Source organism: Peromyscus eremicus, chromosome 13, assembly GCF_949786415.1.
Source record: "Peromyscus eremicus chromosome 13, PerEre_H2_v1, whole genome shotgun sequence".
NCBI classification, from domain to species: domain Eukaryota; kingdom Metazoa; phylum Chordata; class Mammalia; order Rodentia; family Cricetidae; genus Peromyscus; species Peromyscus eremicus.
The window spans coordinates 49274070-49281780 of NC_081429.1; the positions used below are offsets into that span (position 1 = coordinate 49274070).

At 39.7% G+C, this 7711-nt stretch overlaps 1 non-coding gene across 1 annotated transcript; it reads right to left on the reverse strand.

The window, feature by feature from the left end:
• Window positions 1–532: 532 nt before the first annotated feature.
• Window positions 533–636, reverse strand: LOC131923765 (U6 spliceosomal RNA). The gene has a single exon (XR_009382695.1). It is a non-coding gene; the product is annotated as a U6 spliceosomal RNA (small nuclear RNA).
• Window positions 637–7711: the final 7075 nt, after the last annotated feature.

Here is a 7711-nt window from a genome sequence, read left to right on the forward strand (position 1 = left end):
CACCTGGATCCTCTGTACAGTGGAAGCTTGGGGCATGACAATGATGTGCCCTATGCTGAACATGGCTCTTCGACAAATTAACGTAATTGCAGGGGACACGGCCATCTATCACTGGGAATTTTCAGCTCCATGCAACAGCAAGATAGTAACTATCGCGGCTTACCTAAGTAGGGGTTTATTTTTCATGACTCATTGTAAGTGCAAAAAATGAACCAGCTGAGGCCAGTATGGAGGCTTCACAATTCTACCGGGGACTCGGTGGGATTGCCTTTCTACCGTTTCATGCTAAGTGTGACACCATAACCTTTATTCTCCTATGACACTTGCTGCCCAGCTGCATATCACAATCCCATTCCAGGCTGAGCTGAAAGAATGAAAAAGGCAAGTGCTCGAGCTGCTTGACATCCTCCCACCCCCATTTTCCGTAGTGAAAACATCACTTCAATCCTGGCTGCCACCCACTGCATTCGGATAGAGCATTTTGTATTTGGGATTAATCAGAAAAAGTGTTGAACAACTTCCAGGAACTGCACAAAATATAGAACACTTCATAAATTTACACGTCATACTTAACACAGGGGCCATACGAGATCTCTGTATTATTCAAATTTTAGTATTCACACTGCCAGATAGAGCACAAGCTTGCTTCTTTTGAGCAACTAACAATTGCTTTGCAGGTAGCTCCAACCGAACTCTGTGTTCAGTTCCATACCACTGGCCAGCTTTTGGGCATGTGCCCATGCTACAGATCCAAAAAAGGATTGTGAAGGTGAGTTGTTTTGAATGAGCCCAGTGTGGTTATTAGCAGAATGAGGGGCCTGTTAGTAAGAAGCAATGGAAGCATGGTCAATAGATAGGTAGTAATCATCCTCCTCTTCTCCAATAGGTATAACCTCCTGATTTAACCAAGAACATGCAGCGATCGAAGGAAAGAGGCCATGATGTCATGAAAAAGGGTCCAGTGCTTATTCCATACAAGGTGGACACACCAACTGGACACTAATCACCTCCCCATTTCATAAAACTTTCATTTCTATTCCCAGCCCTACCTCTCACTAATTTTTTTTAAAATTTGCAGCACTGGTTGGCAATAGTGTTGACACTGGCATCTGCGAGGTCATTAGGCTATGAGGAGTCTCCCTTTAAGAGTTTAAATGAAATAGCTGTTTCCTTCATCCCTTCTACCAGCTAGGGCAAGCAGAGGTACCATCTTGAAAGAAAACAATAAATCTTCCCCAGACACATAATCTGTGGGTACCTTGAACTTGGACCTCTCAGCCTCCAAAATGGTGAGAAGTAAGTTTCTATTATTTACAAATTACTCAGTTATTTTGTTATAATGGATAGAGACAGACGCCTTACAAGTACTTGGCCATTGGCTTGCTCATTGATGACGAAAATGCACACAGTTTGATCAGGTGATTTTTGCAAAAGCTGGGGAGTAGAGTAGTCCCGAGCTAAGGAGTCACACAGAACTAGGCTCGGGCTTGAGTTTCACTTGTATAATTCATGTGACTTTAATGAGTCTCTTTGTTTATCTAAACTTTTGTCTTCTCGCCTGCTAAATGAGTCATATGAAAATACCTTCCTCAGAAAGTTTCTAACAGAAATGAATCGATGAATATAAAAGCACCTAGAGGAATATCTAACCTGAGGCAAGCATTTGACCAATGTTGATTATGTGTTATTATATGTTATTATCATTATTATTATTAATGATATTAGTCAAACTGACTTGGATTTAAATTATGAACATCATTCTTTCTTTTTTTCCTCCTTTCTCCCTTCCTCCCTCCCACCATCCTTCTCTCTCTTATATAGTTTCAGTATGTACACCAGAATGACCTAAATATGTAATCTTGCTTCAATCATTGAAATTACATTCAAGTATTGAGATCACAGGTATACATCACCATATGTGACTGCTTTTTCTTAAACAAATTATTGAAAGTCTATAGTACTCAGTTTTATTATGTAAATAGTTGTTCCTGTACAAAGACAGAGATATTAGACATGTAAGTTATCTGATAAGGAAATTGGCAAATACAGAAATGGTAAACAATAATATTTGCTTGCCAATACCAATTTCCTTCTTGCTTAATGTCAGTATTCCATTTTCTTCAAGATGGTAAAATACCTGTTTGAAACCGTTCCCTCCTAATTCCTTTGAAAGTAAAAAATGCCAAAGTTCGGACCACGGTAGGTGAAATTTTTTTTTTTTGAGAAAGATATTTTTTTCTTGAATAAAAAGGCAAAACTTAACCTTGTGAAAGCCATTTTCTCACTCTCCTTCCCCATCACACACCTGGAGCTATTGTAGCCATCTTGAAAGAATGAGGACAAGACCCACTAAGAGATGGTAACAGTATAGTTTGATAGATCTTGGATATATGATGGAATCCCTGAGCTTTATAATGTTTAACTCTAGTTTATTAGATGAGGTAAAAGCTCATATTGGCTTACTTCAATGTTCCTTGAGTATTATTGAATATGATTCCAGTCTGTATAATACTGTATTATATTATGTACATGAATATGTATAGCCAAACAGAACTCAAGGTCTTTCCATATGGAAATTGTATTCATCATTATCTTCACCAATCATCTTATCTATGACATACCCCAGCTATCTATATCTGTGTTCTATACTTATGAGTTATTCCAAATTGGTTCGTTCTGGTTTATGTGCCAATGTGCAACTACAGCCCGAGTTCAGGGCTTGAGATGGGGAGGGGGCATTGGCAGAATTGTCTGACCACCAGAGGAGATTCACACAGTGGCCAGCCCTGAATAGCTCAAGCCATCTTTATGTATACTCAAAAAACCAGCATGTTTTCCCCACCCTCCAGGATTAACCTCCAGGAAAAAAATGTTTTTTTTTTCCCCAACATTTATATCAAAACGACTTTTAAACCAAAAGCAACACACCACATTTTGTTAGCTTGGCTAAATATTGAGCCAGGTGCATACTGGCCTTACAAAGCTAAAAGATGATAAACACAGACACAAATTCTCAAGAACAACAATATTGTCCAAAACTTAATAAAGCATATTTAGAGAAATAGGGGTGATTTGCCATAAACTGCTCGCATACAGTTAAGCTTTTATTTCTCCAACTTGTTCCCGTGTCCTAAAAAGGGTCCTGCACGCCTAAGCTTCTCTGTAAGAAACTTGAGAAACATCAGTCCTCAAAGAATTTTAGGGGAAAATGTTGGAGAAAAAAAAATTGGGTTTTCAGGAATAATCATATCTGTCCCATACGTGACTGACACAGTGAAAGTAAAACCACCAAGAGACTCATCAATATTGTGTGAGAGAAGAGAGAGTGTAGACTGCGTGGTCTCGGCAGTATTCGGCACTGTCCTGAGGTCCATTGGTTCTTGCTGAGGGAGAGATTACCTCCAGGAGTTTTACCTCTCGGAGACCCATTCATATACTGATCCGAAACCAGGCCACATAGCTCCCAACACTCATGGAAGAAAATTAGCAGGATGTATTCATCAAACATTTATAGGATTATCAGTTCCTGTGGGGGGATTACAGAAGTCCTAAATAGCCTCTGGGACTCAGGAGGAAAATAAAAATCAAGCAATAGTCAGATGGTCCTAATATGACTGCTAACGTAGGTGAGCCCTGTGCGTGTGTTGAATCCCACAGACTCACTCAGAACCTATTGTCTGGAGATCCGTGTCTATTACCATCTAACAGTTAATAATGGGAGCCCATCAAGAATATCTGGAATAGAATGAGGCTGAAAGATAGCTCATTTCTGCTCTTCCGGAAGACCTGGGTTCAATTCCCAGCACCCACATAGCATCTAACAATCATCTGTAACTCCAGTTCTAGGAGATCTGCTGCCCTCTTCTGGCTTCTGTGGGTACCATGCATGCATGCACATGGTGCCAAGGGATACAAGAAGGAGGAGGAGGAGACAGAAAAGAGGGAAAGGAGGAATGGGAGATGGAGAGCCCATGGCACCAGGCTTCTCCCCAATGGATCAGATGTTTAAGGATTACCATTCTTCCAATAGGTTGGAAGGTCCCAACACAGCTGTGAACCAGTTCTCCCTCCAGCACTCCCCCTAAGATTAAAAAGAAAGAGACCCTCAAAACGGGCATAAATTAGTGGTCAGGATAATCTTGGGGCCAAGCAACATGGTTCTCCTGTCCTTAATAAAGGATATTATCTACTTAGTTTCTCTTCTTCCCTCGATTATGAAAGGAATGTGTATATTTCTTATTCCCTTATCATTACTAGGAAGAACTCCACAGGAATGTCAGAATATCCCCAAAGACAAACCAGATATTAATCTATATTTTACATGGGAAAGTCACATTAAACCCAGAAGAAGAGATTTTTACAGATCCCTCCAAGAACTCAATAAAATGCCTGTTCTTTTCCCTGTCATAGGGCAGCCTGAGTTTTTCAAAACAAGTTCTGTTCCCTACTCCTTAGCCTGTTCCTTTCCAATTAAAATTTTCTTGGGAGAGTTCATAATATATATATATATATATATATATATATATATATACAAATATATTTATTTATATGAGATGAGGCTAAAGAGAGATTAAGTACTGAGTGAAGAGTAGTAATGAACTTTTTGTGAATAACAGTAATCACCAACAATTAGAGATAGGCAATGAGTGTCAATTCTCCTTATAACCTCTTTGTTGGTTTATATTAAAATTAAATCCCCAAGCAAATTTGACTTCAGATAGAAGCAAATATTGAAAATTTAATAGGAACCAAGTACAATCCAGCACATCCAATCCATTCTACAAGTTTGATGAAATTCTAGCTCTAGGCCTTCAGATATTCTAACAACTGGTACCTATAGTGTTTCCTTGAGGTCCATATGACCAAATTCTAGAGGCTGTGTTCAATTAACCTTAGAGGAGCCATCATGTCCCTGGGGGACTGATTATTCAGTCAATGACCAAGCACAGCACAGTCTAGAAAGCAGCTTCCAGACAGCTTGCTTAGAGGTGCAAGATATGGGATTTTCTACATGACTCTGTTTGTGACAGCAGAGGAGGAGACTAGACTGTATGTCCCCACGTTTTCACCGGGTAAGTTCCATATGTAGCATCACTAATGCAACTTGGCAAGCCATTAATTTTACCAGTGCAAATCTATTTTAACATGAATTATGCTAATTAGAAGCCCTCTGATGTTCTTGGGAGATTGAGATAGTCTAATCACCTCTGGAGAGAGTCTAATTGGAAAGCTAATTGACAACACTGAGGGTGTGGATTTTTGGCCAGGACAAATGACCAGCTTTATGGTGTAGCTTAAGCAAACTAGCATTTATGTCATTTTATACTCCCTATAAACTATAAGGGATGTCTAAATGGCAGGCCTCCTATCAAGAAGTCTAATGCATTAATGCAAAATGAGAAGTAAGCCTTTTATCTTATGACTTGCAAATTTGAAGCTCTTACCACTATAGCATCCAAACTTGGCATTAATCCCCCAAACTGCCCAAGCCATTGCTGTAAGAGGTGACCTCTTCTAAGTTAGCCTACTAATAGTATCCAGTGTCTCACTTAAAGTGAAGACGGCAACTGTAGTTACTGTTGTCTATCTTGGAGCAGTGTGTTAATGGACAACGGGAGGGTTACAGAACACCATCAAATGGTGAAAGTTGGGATCCATAGGAGGTAGTCAGAAGCAAAACAACAATTCTGTTTGAACACTAAGAGGGAAACATGATATGTGTTCACTAAGAAGTACACAGCAAACCTCGTCTTTTCGTTCCTGCTCTGTTTTGACCCTGCAATGTCTTTATTGTTCAGGCTTGTTATGATTTCAGAACCACTTATATGCATCTCTTTGATAATTTCTTTTTGTTGTTGCTAATAAGCATCCCCTCCATGGCTTCTAATTTACAAAGGAATTATGAGAAGGCCAAGAATTACTAAATGTGATAAGTGGATGGAAGTGGCACTGTTTATAGTTACAAATCTGATGGGCAGATTCAGGGGAGGGTCAACATCTGAAGGATGCTGCCTGGCATCCATAGTCCCCACGCATCCTCTGCATTTGTTACTTTTCTGCACAGCCATGAGAACTTGATAGAGGACAGATTTATTCTAGCTTAGAGTTCCATTGGGCTCTGTCCATTGCCACTTGGCCCCATATACTTTGGACAGAAGGTCATGGGGACTGAAGTATATGGTAGAAAAGAGCTGTTCATGCCTTGGCCAAATGGAAAGCAGAGAGCCTGGCAGGAAGGGGACAGGGGCACTATATCCCTCAGGATCCACGTCCAGTGGCATACTTCCTCTAGCCCAAGGTTTCCATCCCTTCTCAAAGTACTATGTCCAGCTGGGAACCAACATTCAAAATGAGCCTGTAGGAGACATTTCAATACAAGCCATGACACACACCATACTCCTCAGAAGGCAAGGCTGACTACCTGGACACCCATACATGGAAAGCAGCTGGCTCATTCCTACATTTGCTTTAGGGCTCTTTGCAAATATGGTTGGTGCATCTTGGCTGGTCTTCTGATGGAAACTCATTCTTAACTGTCCTCTTGTGTTTGTTCAGTCACCATAGAAATGGAGTCTGAGTGCTGCCAACCCAGCATGCATTACTCCATTTCCTGCTATTAATAACTCAATACCATGGAGTAGGTCACTTACAAATAAAAGTGTTTTACTTTGACTTAGAATCTGGTTTAAGGCTGAAGTGCTGTGTTAGTGATGGTCTCTGGCTGTTAGAGTCCTGAGACAGTGGAGGGCATCATATGGCATGGATGTAGAGCTCGCTGGGATAAACTGGATTGTTGTGTAATATTTGTGTCCACTGTAAAGATGTGTCTCTGCTTAAGGGGCTTTCTGACTGGTTTAATAAAGAGCTGAATGGCCAATAGCTAGACAGAAGAGGACAGGTAGGATTTCCGTGAAGAGGAAGAGGAGGAGGAATCTAGGCTCGTGGATTTTGCCAGGAGACTTAGAGCAAGTTAGACATGCCATACTGAAAAGAGGTAACTGAGCCATATGGCAGGACATAGATTTAAAAATATGGGTTAATTCAAGTTATAAGAGCTAGTTGGTAACAAGCCTAAGCTAAGGCCGAGCTTTCATAATTAACATTAAGTCTCTGTGTCATTATTGGGGAGCTGGTGTTTTCACAAAGGAAAGTCCAACTACATTTGAGAAAGCTTACTACACTGGTTTTTATAGCAGATTCACTCTCAAGATAATGCATTAGCACATCAATCTATTAACTGTACAAACTGATACATTTATGAGCATAGCCCCCTAATTACCTATTAAAAGTCATACCCTGTCTTACAGCTCAGTATCCTACATGAGAATTAAATTTCAATGTGAGTTTTATAAGAAACAAACTAGTCAAACTGTAACAGAGGATATCAAGATTTCTTTAATGGAGAATTTAATTCACTAAAAAAAGTACACACTGATCAAAGCCAAAGCCATAGAGAAATGGTTTAATATTCTTGAAGGAGTGATGGGAGATAGATAGAATTAATTGCTACCTAAAAAAAACCCCACCACTTCACTTTACCCTCCCCCCTCAATTAAAAAAAAAAAGATGGTAACTTCATATTTGATTTTGTTCCCATCTGTAAAACAAAGATAATTTTTAGTCTCCTTTCTAGAAATGACAAGAGCTCATGTGCTCCTTTAAATGGCTTATTTAGATACTAAATATTAAGTCAGTTCTTAATGATAATCTA